Genomic DNA, 14,021 nt, shown 5'->3' on the forward strand with positions numbered 1-14,021 from the left:
ATACACCATGACCAAGTGGGATTTATCCCAGGTATGCAAGGATGGTTCAACATAAGAAAATCAATCAATGTAATACACCATATAAACAGATTGAGAGAAAAAAACCACATGATTTTATCTATAGATGCAGAAAAGGCATTTGACAAAATACAGCACCCCTTCCTGATAAAAACACTCCAAAAGATCGGAATACAAGGAAACTTTTTGAACATGATAAAGAGTATATATGAAAAACCTAAAGCCAACATTGTTTACAATGGCAAAGTCCTGAAATCCTTCCCTCTAAAATCAGGAACAAGACAAGGATGCCCATTGTCTCCGCTCCTATTTAACATTGTCTTGGAAGTACTGGCTCGAGCACTGAGACAAGAACCAGATATAAAAGGCATTCAAATTGGAAGGGAAGAAGTCAAAATTTCATTATTTGCAGATGACATGATCCTATATATAGAAAACCCTGAGAAATCTTCAACAAAGCTCCTAGAACTCATAAATGAGTTTAGCAAAGTCGCAGGTTATAAGATCAATGCGCAAAAATCAGTAGCATTTCTATACACCAATAATGAGCAAGATCAGGAGGAAATCAAGAAACAAATACCATTCACAATAGTAAATAAAAAAATCAAATACTTAGGAATAAATTTAACTAAAGAGGTAAAAAACTTATACATCGAGAACTATACAAGATTGTTCAAGGAAATCAAAGAAGACCTAAATAAATGGAAGAATATTCCCTGTTCATGGATAGGAAGACTGAATATTATTAAGATGTCTATCCTACCAAAACTGATCTACACATTCAATGCAATCCCAATAAAAATCAACACAGCCTTCTTTAAGGAACTAGAAAAACTAACTATGAAATTTACTTGGAATAAAAAGAGGCCCCGAATAGCCAAAGACATATTGAAAAAGAAAAACGAAATAGGAGGAATCACACTTCCTGACTTCAAACATACTACAAAGCTACAGTAGTGAAACAGCATGGTACTGGCATAAGGAGAGACACACAGACCAATGGAATCGAATTGAAAGTTCAGATATAGAACCTCATGTATATAGCCATATAATATTCGATAAAGCCACCAAACCCTCTCAACTGGGAGAGAATGGCCTATTCAACAAATGTTGCCTGGAGAACTGGATAGCCATATGTAGAAGAATGAAAGAGGATTACCATCTCACACCTTATACAAAGATCAACTCTAGATGGATCAAAGGCCTAAATATAAGAGCCAAGACCATAAAGACCTTAGAAAGCAGTGTAGGGAAACATCTACAGGACCTTGTAATAGGAAATGGCTTCATGAATATCACACCAAAAGCACGAGCAGCAAAAGAACAAATAGATAAATGGGACTACCTAAAAATTAAAGCCTTCTGCACCTCAAAGGAGTTTGTCAAGAAAGTAAAAAGGGAACCCACACAATGGGAGAAAATATTTGGCAACCATATATCTGATAAGAGACTTATAACTTGCATATATAAAGAACTCATATATCTCGAAAACAAAAAGATAAACAACCCATTTAAAAAATGGGAAAAAGATTTAAACAGACACTTCTCCAAAGAAGAAATACAAATGGCTAAAAAGCACATGAAAAAATGCTCCAAATCCCTATCTATCAGGGAAATGCAAATCAAAACTACAATAGATACCATCTTACTCCCATAAGATTGGCAGCCATGAAAAAAACAGTAGAATACAAATGCTGGAGAGGATGTGAAGAAAGGGGAACACTCATCCATTGCTGGTGGGAATGCAGAAGGATCCAACCATTCTGGAGGTCAGTTTGGCAGTTTCTCAAAAAATTATCCATAGATTTGCCATATGACCCAGCAATACCACTGCTGGGTATATACCCATCAGATCTGAAAACAAGGACACAAACCGATATATGTACACCAATGTTCATAGCAGCATTGTTCACCATCGCCAAAAGTTGGAATCAATCCAAAAGTCCATCAACAGATGAGTGGATCAATAAAATGTGGTATATACACACAATGGAATACTACTCAGCTGTAAGAACCAATACACTACAATCGCACGTGATAACATGGATGAACCTTGAGAATCTTATGTTAAGTGAAGCAACCCAGGCATTGAAAGACAAATACTATATGACCTCAATGATATGAAATGAGTTAACTGCCTCAGAGAGCTAGAGTCTGGAAAAGTGACTTACTGGAAATCGGGGGGTGGAGGAAGGATGTGAGTTAATATCTGTAGGGGTGGAATCTGTGATAAGCTGGGGGTAAGTATGAGCACAAAGAAGGGACAAAATGGGGGCAAGGGGTTACCTTCGGGTGGGGTTTTCTGGGTTTGAGGGGGGCTGGGGATGGGAAGAGGGCTAATATGGTCCAAGAAATAGGTGGGAGGGAGGGGCAACATACAAACATGGGAGAGTGCCAGAAGTTCATTGAGAACTAAATGTTGAGTAAAACGTATCAAAGTATAAATAGGAGGGTCACCTGGTTAGGACGCTCAGGGGGTATGGTCTGATGCGGGACGGACTCTGGAGGGAATAGCTGAAGGCTCATTTTGCCAAGGTGGGTTCTACCATTGGGTGGGGTGGACCCATATCCTGGGGAAGACTAATGCCGTCGAATAGAGAGAACTGTATCTCTCGTGAGAAAGGACGGCTCCCAGGGCATTAGATTGGCAGGCGTTGTGGGCCCTAAGGGGAGGGGAAAATGGACGTGCAATGGATGGAACAAAGGTAAATAAGGGGGCAAAAGAGGAGTTATGTGAGAGTACACGAGGATGAATATAAAACAGCTAATATTACACCAAAAACATATAGGGGACGACAGACTAATAATGAAAACCATAAAACAAAACATAGGATAACTAAAAAATTTAGAAAACTGTACAACCTAAAGTATGGACCACATAGTAAGCACAAATGTTACCTTGTTTGAAAACTATAGTTTCGGAATCTGTACATCAGTTTCAGGAAATATGATATGAATAAGTTAAAAGATTATTGCTGTGGAAGGGAAAAGGTTTTATGGTGGATCTGGGGAAATACTGTATATTGTATATATGAATTTTGGTGATCTAAGACTCTTCTGAAGCTGACATTATGTTGGGATTCACTTTACGGCAAGTTTTGGATCACAGAGTGGTTCAACAATGGCAGCGGAGGAATACTGATATGGGATGTTATTGACAGGATATATATGGTTGACAGGGAGTTATACAGGGCATATGCCCAGGGTATATGGTAATGTCTATATATACTCATAGTGGAAACAATTAAAAACAACAGCTGGGGGGGTACTGGGCTCCTGGCCGGGGGGTCACTGTTGTGGGCCCTGGGAGAGCAGCAGCAATCCTCCAGGTGCAACGGCAAGAACCAGGAAGAAAGGAGGGCCCAACAGTGGGCTCTTGATACTAATGGCTACACTTCTGAGCCTATGCACCTGCAATAAGAACAAGGCCTAGAGTAGCATTGTGCCTGGGGGTTTCCTCCTGACAGCCTTCATGTTACTCAAATGTGGCCACTCTCACAGCCAAACTCAGCGTATAGATGTGATGCATTCCCCCCAGCGTGGGACACGACACCCGGGGATGAGCCTCCCTGGCACCGAGGGATCACTACCACATACCAGCTGAAGAAGCAACTAGAAAATGACCTTGAATTAAAGATTCAATGCGGAACAGCAGAATATACCTGTCTACATATAATAACATGACTTCGGGAAGCGGTTTGACCTAATATAAGGGGGAAATGGAAAGGAGAAATGAGATTATAAGGCTGTGAGTCTCTAAAAAAGAGTCTGGAGGTTGTCAGAAGGAATACCCCTATGTACAACTGAACAGAGTCTAAGAGACAGATAAAGTAGATACAACCCCAGGTATTGGTTCTTTTGAGGGATAAAGAGACCCACGGGTTCTATGGTCATGGCAGAAGGGGTTCACTGCCATGACAGATGGCCCTTCTTTGGAGCTGGTGTTTCTGCGTGATGGAAATGGACTCAGAGGGGATCTCTTTTCACAAGACTTGCATGCTACTTTATTGGAATTGTAGTTGGTGCTGAGTTTAAGATATATGTAGGGGATTTGAATCTCTGGACTGATAATATGACACCCAGGCCCAGAGCCTCAACAGACTTCAGCTCCTACACTTTGACTTATTGGACTTACTCCACTCAGCTAACATGGAGTTGAAGAAGGTCAACCACCACAACATGGAGCCTAGAGTGTCTACAACTAGAAGCGGGAAGAGTGCATCCAGTACCCATGTGGAATCTAAGCCCTCACTTGACATAGGTGTGCAATGGACACAACCAATCCAATGTCCACAGAGGAAATGTGAAATGGGTGTGGGAACGGTAGCCATGGGGGCTGCTGGGTGTGGGGAATGGGAGGAAGAGATGAGATGTGGAGGCGTTTTCGGGACGTGGAGTTGTCCTGGATAGTGCTTCACAGACAATTACGGGACACTGTAGATCCCCCCAGGGCCCACTGGATGGAACGTGAGAGAGTCTGGGCTATGATGTGGACCATTGACTATGGGGTGCAGTGATGCTCAGAGATGAACTTACCAGGTGCAATGGATGTATCACGATGACGGGAGAGAGTGTTGCTGTGGAGGGAGTGGGGGGCGGGGGCGGTGGGGTTGAATGGGACCTCATATATATTTTTTTAATGTAATTAAAAAATAATAATAATAAATAAATATTTAAAAAAAAGATTAACACTTTGATTGAGCCAGCCTGTAGGACACTGAGTCCCCTCCCCTTTAGTGGGTGAGACTCACAGAGAAAACAACAAGGCAGAGGAGTTAATGGAAGTTTTAATGCTGGAGCCCTGGGAAGTAAATACACAGAGAAACAGATACATGCTGAAAGAGAGAAGTCTCCATTAGACATGGCAGAGGCCCCTGAGAAGAGAGACAAGCAGTTCTTCTGACAGGTTATGGCTCACCTTGTGGAGAGAACAGAGCAGCTAAGACCAGAGAGAAATGAGCCCTGGGAGAGAGACAAGACTTGTCCCAGCTTACAGCTGATATTGGTAGAAACTGGGACCACAGAGCCTTGGGAAGAGGAGGAAGACTCAGCCCTCTCAGACTTCACCCACCATCTTGAATCAACATGTGACAACAGACTCTGGGTGAGAAAGTACCTTTTATGGTACCTCGAGTTGGACTCTTTAGGGCCTTGTAACTGTAAACTTCTAACCCAAATAAATCCCTTTGTAAAAACCAACCAATTTCTGGTATTTTGCATCAGCACCCCTTTGGCTGACTAATATATGAACCAAATTCCAGCAGCCTAATTCATAGAAATAGAAAAGGCAATTACCAAATTTATTGGGAGGAAAAGTGTACCCAAATAGCCAAAAGCATTCTACAAAAGAAGAGCAATGTGTGAGGACTTTCACTGCCTGACCTTGAAACATACTACAAAGCTACAGTGGTCAGAATATCCCATTGGTTAGTGGAATAGAATTGAGAGTCCAGCAATAAATTCTCATCTCTATGGCCAGCTGGTTTTTGAAAAACCTACCAATTTCATGTTATGAGAACACCATTCAAAAAATGGTGCTGGGAAAACTTATTATCCTTAACCAAAAGAATGATAGAAGACCCCTCTCTCACTCCTTATTCAGGAATCAACTCAAAATGGATCAAAGACTTCAATATAAAAGCCATAAAACTACCAGAAGAAAATGTAGGGAAACATCTTAAAGACCTTGTGGTAGGGGTGCTTTCTTAGACCTTATACCCAAAGCACAAGCAGCAAAAGGAAAAAATCAATAAATGGGACCTCCTCAAAATTAAACATTTTATCACTCCAAAGGACTTTGTAAAACGGGTGAAAAGGCAGCTGACTCAAAGGGAGAAAATAATTGGAAATCACATATCAATAAAGGCTTAGTATCCATTATATATAAAGAGATGATACAACTCAACAATAAAAAGACAAACAACCCAATTTAAAAATGGGCAAAAGATTTGAATAGGGCTTTCACCAAAGAAGAAATACAAATGGTGAAAAAACACATGAAAAATGTTCAACATCACTAGTGATTAGGGAAATGCAAATCAAGGTAACAATGAAATATTATTTCATACATTTTATGTTTATGGTTTTATTTATTTTTTAAATGTTGCATTAAAAAAATATGAGGTCCCCATATACCCCCCACCCCCCTCACCCACTCCTCCCACATCAACAACCTCTTTCATCATCGTGGCAACCTCTTTCATCATCATCATTGCATTTGGTGAATACATTTTAGAGCACTTCCGCAACACATGGATAATGGTTTACATTGTAGTTTACACTTTCCCTCAGTCCACCCAGTGGACCATGGCAGGACATACAATGTCCAGCATCGGTCCCTGCAGTACCACCCAGGACAGCTCCAAGTCCTGAAAATGCCCCCATCCTCATTACCTACCATGGCCACTTTCTCCACATCAATGCTACAATTTCTTCCATTACTAATCACAATAGTTCCATAGTAGAATATCAGTAAGTCCACTCTAATCCATATTCTATTCCTCCATACTGTGGACCCTGGGGTAGTGATGTCCACTCCCCCTCTATATCAAGAGGGGGCTTAGATTCCACATGGATGATGGATGCTGTAGGTACTTGGCTCCCTGGTGTGGTGGTTGACCTTCCTCACCTCCCTGTTAGCTGGCTGGGGTAAGTCCAATAAATGAGAGGGTAGGAGTTGCAAGTCTGCAGAGACTCAGGACCTGATTGTCACATGGACAGTCCAGAAATTCACGTCTCCTGGGTATACACCACTGCCATTGCCAACGACAGGTACAGTAAACGTAACAGAAGAGACATGTGTAGAAAGGTCATATCTGAGTCCAGCTCAATCACACTCAAGAACACAAGCTCCAAAGTAGGGCCAACTGACATGGCCCTGAACTCCAGAGCCATCTGCCATGACCATAGAACCTGTGGGCCCCTACAGCCCTCAGGAGAACCAGCATCTGGGTTTCCATCTACCTTGGCTGTCTCTGGTACCCTGCTGACGCATGCATAAGCATCACCCCTCTGATGATCTCCTGACTCTTTTTTGGAGACTCATAGCCATATAAACTCATTTGTCCTCTCCATTTCCCCCCTTTATCCAAAGTCAAAAAGCAGTTTTTAGCACCTGATTTTACATGTAGGCTGAGATATTCTGCTGGTCTGAGTTGACCTCTTTATTCAAGGGCTTTTTCTAGTTACATCATCAGCTAGAGCTTGGTAGTAATCCCTCGGTGCCAGGAAGGCTCATCCCTGGGAGTCATGTCCCACACTGGGGGGAAAGCAATGTATCTACATGCTGAGTTTGGCTTAAAGAGTGGCCACATTTGAGCAACATGGAGGCTCTCAGGAGGTAACTCTTAGGCACACTGCAGCTGAGAAGGTGATTTATTGTGAATCCATAAGCAAGGAACTAGGGGAATTTTCCCACAACCAGTTCAAAGTGAGAATGGAACTAGGGTGGATTTTTTTCCCATCTTATAATTTTTTTATATTTACATTTTATACAAATGAAATCATATAATTTGTAATACTTTATGTCTGATTTCTTTCACTTAGCATAATGTGGGGGTGTTTTGTGTGGTTTTTTTGCATGATATTAATATCTTGTAACATTAACATACATTACACTTGTTCAGTTTCAAAGAAAAAACAGCTTTTATATGCAATATTACCCATATTCATATTACCATGAGCTTTTGTTATGCCATACAGTCCCATGCTATATATTTTAGCTTTCCTTATAGTAATATGCATGACCTTACACTTTTCCTTTCAACCACTGTCATACTATATAATAGCAATGCTGGTTACAACCCCTATATTATGCTTTTCACCTTCTCTGTTCATTTCCAAAGATTGCCAAACAATATTTTTACCAGTTCTGCTCAGGTAACTGTTAGCTTTCCATTCCCTAACGGCATACTATTTTTTGGTGACTGATATTCTAGGTATTAATTCCATGAGTTTACACAATATATTTAGTTCATAATAGCACAATTATTCTGTATTTATCCTTTTGTGTCTGGCTGACTTCACTCAACATAATGTCCTCCAGATTCATCTGTGTTGTCATATGGTTCACAACTTTATTTTTTCTTACAGCTACATAATATTTCATCGTGTGCATACTCCACAATTTGTTTATCCTTTCTTCAGTTGATGGACACCTGGGCTGCTTCCATCTTTTGGCAATTGTGAATAGCACCATTATGAGCATTAGTATGCAGATGTTTATTCGTATCACTGCTCTCAGTTGTTTTCAGTAAAAACCTAGTAGTGGTACTTCTGGGTCCCTTGGCAAATCTGTATTCAACTTCTTTAGAACTGCTTAACAGTGCTCTACAGTAGGTGTACCATTCTACATTCCCACCAAGAGTGATTAAGTGTTCCTATCTCTCCACATCCTCTCCAGCCTTTGCAGCTTTCCCTCTTTTTAATAGTGGTCATTCTAAATGGGATGTTATTGATAGGGGGCACATGTTTGGGAGGGCATTCTCCAGGGCATGTATACAGGGTACATAAAAATGTTTGGATATTTTCATAGTAGTTACAGTTAAAAACAACTGAGGGAGTGCTGAGTTCCTAGCCAGGGGAGCTCTATCACATTCCCCAATGGAACAGCAACAATCCCCCAAGTGCAATGGCAAAGACCAATAAAGAAGATGGCCCAACAATGAGCCCTTCATACTGATGACTATGCTTATGACCTGTGCACCTGAAATATGAACTAGGCCTAGAGCTGGAGGGTGCCTAAGAGTTACCTCCTGAGAGCCTCCATGTTGCTCAAATGTGGCCACTCTTTAAGCCAAACTCAGCATGTAAATACATTGCCTTCCCCGCAGCATGGGACATGACTCCCAGGGATGAGCCTTCCTGGCACCAAGGGATTACTACCAAGCTCCAGCTGATGATGTAACTAGAAAAAGCCCTTGAATAAAGAGGTCAACTCAGACCAGCAGAATATCTCAGCCTACATGTAAAATCAGGTGCTAAAAACTGCTTTTTGACTTTGGATAAAGGGGGGAAATGGAGAGGACAAATGAGTTTATATAGCTATGAGTCTCCAAAAAAGAGTCAGGAGATCATCAGAGGGGCGATGCTTATGCATGCGTCAGCAGGGTACCAGAGACAGCCAAGGTAGATGGAAACCCAGATGCTGGTTCTCCTGAGGGCTGTAGGGGCCCACAGGTTCTATGGTCATGGCAGATGGCTCTGGAGTTCAGGGCCATGTCAGTTGGCCCTACTTTGGAGCTTGTGTTCCTGAGTGTGATTGAGTTGCACTCAGATATGACCTTTCTACACATGCCTCTTCTGTTACTTTTACTGAACCTGTCGTTGGCACTGGCAGTTGTGTATACTCAGGAGACCTGAATCTCTGGACTGTCCATGTGACAATCAGGTCCTGAGTCTCTGCAGACTTGCAACTCCTACCCTCTCATTTATTGGACTTACCCCAGCCAGCTAACAGGGAGGTGAAGAAGGTCAACCACCACACCAGGGAGCCAAGAGTGCCTACAGCTGCAAGCAGGAGAATTGCATCCATCATCCATGTGGAATCTAAGCCCTTCTTAATGTAGAAGGGAACTGGACATCACCATCCTAGGGTCCACAGTATGGAGGAATAGAATATGGATTAGAGTGGACTTACTGGTGTTCTGCTGGGGAACTATTGTGATTAGTAAGGGAAGAAATTGTCATAGTGATGTGGAGAGGGTGGCCATGGTGGCTGCTGACAGTAGGGAGATGGAAGAAGAAATATGGTGTGTGGGATTTTCAGGATCTTGAGTAGTCCTAGGAGATGCTGCAGTGATGGATGCTGGACGTTGTGTGTCCTGTCATGGCCCACTGGGTGGACTGGGTGAGAGTGTGAACTGCAATGTGGACCACTGTCTATGTGGTGCAGCGGTGCTCCAGAATGTATTTGCCAGGTGCAGTGTATGTGCTGCAATGATGGAAGAGGTAGTTGATGTGGGAGGGGTAGAGTGGGTGGGATGGGATGTATATGGGGACTTCATATTTTTTAATGTAACATTTAAAAGAAAATAAAGAAGAAAAATAATGGAAAAAATGTAAATAAATCACCTTCTCATTTTAAAAAATTGTTGTGTATACTGTTGATGGAATATTTTGCAGCTGTAAGGAAAATGAAGTCATGAAGCATATGACAACATGGATGAACCTGGAGGACATTATGCTGAGTTAACCAAGCCAAAAATAAAAGAACAAGTACTTTGATTGTGCTATTATGAACTTAATAAATTGAGTACAATCATGGACTTAATAATTCCAATATAGGTCACCAGAAAATAGAATGAAATTAGAGAATGAAAAGTTGAGGTTTAATCTGTGCAGAATTGATAAAAAGTTTGTTCATAAATCTTGAGAAATGAATAAAAATGGTGAAAGCACATCATAGTGTTTGTAACTAGTAGTGCTAATAGGATGAAAGTGGTGGAAAGGGAAACTCTGTTATGTATATTAGTAGAAGGAAAGCTAAAAAATATAACATGAGACAGTATAGCATAATGAAACCCCATGGAATATAAGTATGGGTAAAATTGCATACATCAGACTGTTTTTCTTTGAAACGGAATAAATGTGTGTTAATGTTACAAGATGTTAATATCAGACAAAAATACAACCAAAGTATAATCTGGACAGTAATGTGTAGTAATATATTAGTAATCTTCCATTAAGGGTAAAAAAAAGGAAATATACTGAGTGAAAGAAAATAGACAAAAGGTAGTGCATGGGAAGCAGATGTGACTCAAGTGATAGAGCTTCCACCTACCATATGGGAGGACTTGGGTTCAATCCCAGGGGCCTCCTGGTGAAAAAGAAGAAGAGAAAGTATGCCCATGCAGTGAGCAGTGCCCATGTAAGTGCCGGTGTGGTGACCGCAAGTGCCCACATGGTGAGCCAGTGCCCACACGAGTACCCATATGGTGAGCCAGTGCCCACACAAGTCAGTCATACAGCAAGATGATGATGCATCAAAAGAGAAACAAAGGGAGAGTCAAGGAGAAGCACAGCAGAAACCAGGAACTGAGGCAGCGTGATTGACATGGAACCTCTCTCCACATCAGGGGTCTCCAGGATTGAATACTAGTGAATCGTAGAGAAAAGAAAATGAGAAGAGAAGAAAACACAGACAGTAAAAACAGCAGCGTGGGAGGAGGAGAAAGGGGAAAAATAAATAAATAATTTTTTAAAAAAGATACTACATATTGTCTGACTCCATCTATACAAAATATAAACATGAATTAGATTGAAACAAAATAGCTATATGGCAGGGGAAGCATGGAGAGATTGAGAGGTGATTATCAAGGGGTAGAGTTTTTTTGTTTATAATTATTATTATTTGAATAATGAAAATGCTCTAATAATGACTGAAGAGATGAATGCACAGCCACGTGTTTATCCCAAATACCATTGATTGTACACTATGAATGGATTGTATGCTTTATTACTATGTCTCAATAAAATTGATTTTGATCTGTCCTGGGCCTGACTGAGTTATGATTAGGGCTTTAATTAGGCCACATCATTAGGACATTGAGTCCCCACCCCTTGGTGGGTGGGGAGTCACAGATAAAAGGCATGGCAAAGGACAGAGTTGTGAGTTTCCGATGTTGGAGTTTTGATGTTAAGAGTTTGATGCTGAAGACTTAAACTTGAGCTCCAGGGAAAGAGACAGAGTCATTCACCTGATAGTCTATAGCTGACCTTGTGGAGGAAACAGAGGAGCTGAGCCCAGAGGAACCCACAAAGCCTGAACCCTCACGGACATCAGCAACCATCTTGCTCCAACATGTGGAAATAGACTTTGGTCAGGGAAGTAACTTATGCTTTATGGCTTGGTAACTGTAAGCTCCTACCCCAAATAAATATATATTTATAATTCCCAGCAGATTTCTGGTGCACCCCTTTGGCTGACTAATACACCATCTATTATTGATTTCCATTTTCATTCCAATATGATCTGAGAAGGTGTTTTGTATAATTTCAATCTTTTTATATTTATGGAGACCTATCTTATGTCCTAACATATGGTCTATCCTGGAGAACGATCCATGAGCATTTGAAAATAATGTAAAACCCTCTGATTTGGGTTGTAACATTCTGTTATATGTCTATTAGGTTTAACTCATTGTCATATTGTTCAAGTTCTCTATTTCCTTGTTGATCTTCTATCTAGTCATTCTCCCTAAGGATGTGAGTGGTGTGTTGAAGTTCCCAACAATTACTATAGAGATGTCTATTTCTCCCTTCAGCTTTTCTAGGATATGCCTCATATATTTGGGAGCACCCTGGTTAGGTGCATATTTATGACTGTTATTTCTTAGGTGAATTGTCCCTTTTATTAATATTTAATGGCCTTCTGTATCTTGTATATGTTTTTTGCATCTAAAGTCTGTTTTGTCCAATATTAGTATAGCTATCCCTGCTCTTTTTGGTTTCTGTTTGCGTGGAGTATCTTTTTCCAACCTTTCACAATCAGTTGTCTTGTATCCCTGAGTCTAAGGTGAGTTTCTTTGGGGCAGCATATGGATGGCTTCTATTATTTATTTATTCATTCTATCAGCCAATATCTTTTGATTGGGGAGTTTAATCCATTCACATTCAATTATATTACTGTAAATGCATTATGTATTTCCACCTTTTATTTTATTCCACCTTTTATTTTTTGCCCTTCATATGTCACATCTTATTTTCATCTGCCTTTTTACACTTTTGGTTATTCTTTCTCCTATTCTTTCTGCTACATTCTCCTCCAAGCCTCTCTCCCTTTTTTGGGGGGGGCTGTAAGACTCCCCTTACTATTTCCTTCAATGGTGGATTGTTTTCTTATGAACTCTTTTGTTTCTGATAGTTTTTTAATATTTTAAACTCACATACAAATTTGAAGTACAATTTTGCCAGATAAAGAATTCTTGGGGAGGAAGAGCAAGATGACATTGGAGTAAGAGCACCCACACCATCTCTCCTACAATAAATGGCTGATTGGGGGCAAAATCCTGGCTGAGTGAGCTGTTTTGGGAACTCACAAGGCAGGATGCTTCAGAGCATTGAGCTGGAGAGAGCTCAACAAAAACAGTGATTGCTCAAGGTAAAACTGTGAGTTTCTGGCACTTGAGGCTGGAGCTGTGGGTGGCTAAGCCCCTCCCTTATGGTAGAAAGCCAAAGTGTTCCCTGACACTTGCCAGTCAGTCAGCTGGAAGAGACAAACTCCAAGAGTGGGAAGGTTCTGGTGAAGGGTGTAAAGGGATGCCCCAAGTGCAGGTTCTATTGTCTGGACCTCCTTTTATGAGCTTTGAGGAGCATACTAGCTGGCTTGAGGAGAAACCAGGAAGAAGGGAGAGGTGAATCTGCTGAGGCAGGCTGATTTACCTAACCTCCCTGGGATAAGGAAAATTGGTCTGGGAGAAGGGGGAGTCGGGCAATTACCTAGTCTTGTGCAATATACCTAAGGGAGGGGGATGGCAGGAGGTGCTTAATAAGCTTCCAAGAGCATGTTTAAGGTTCCCAGCAAGGTGTGGGTGCTCTCTCTCAAAGAGACTGAGAGTCATTTTTTTCTGTAGTGAGTTAAGTCACCAGGGTCCATTTGAATTTCAAAAGGGAACTCTCACACAGGTTATTGCTTCCTGCTTCCCTGTGCAGAAAGCAGTTAGGGAAAAAAAGGGAGGGGGAAGGGATGGACAGATTACTAATTAGTAGTTTATCCAACTACAAAGAGTCATGCCTGACCCAGGATTGAAGAGCTAATCAACCCACCAGGAAGGTTTGGCTCAGTGGAGGAGTTTCAGCCTTGAATATATACAAAGACTCCAGTTCAATTCCCAACTCTTAGAGTAGTGACCCACTGGGATATTAAACATCTAGCCGATATTTTAGGACAGGAAACATAGACATTATCCTTGTATTAGCTTCCCTTGGGTCTCTTATTTTTCCTTTAAAAAAAAAAGGTTATTTCTGTTATATAATTTAATTTAGTTTACTCACTAAAATCTACT

This window comes from Dasypus novemcinctus, chromosome 9 (assembly GCF_030445035.2).
Source record: "Dasypus novemcinctus isolate mDasNov1 chromosome 9, mDasNov1.1.hap2, whole genome shotgun sequence".
In the NCBI taxonomy this organism is placed as follows: domain Eukaryota; kingdom Metazoa; phylum Chordata; class Mammalia; order Cingulata; family Dasypodidae; genus Dasypus; species Dasypus novemcinctus.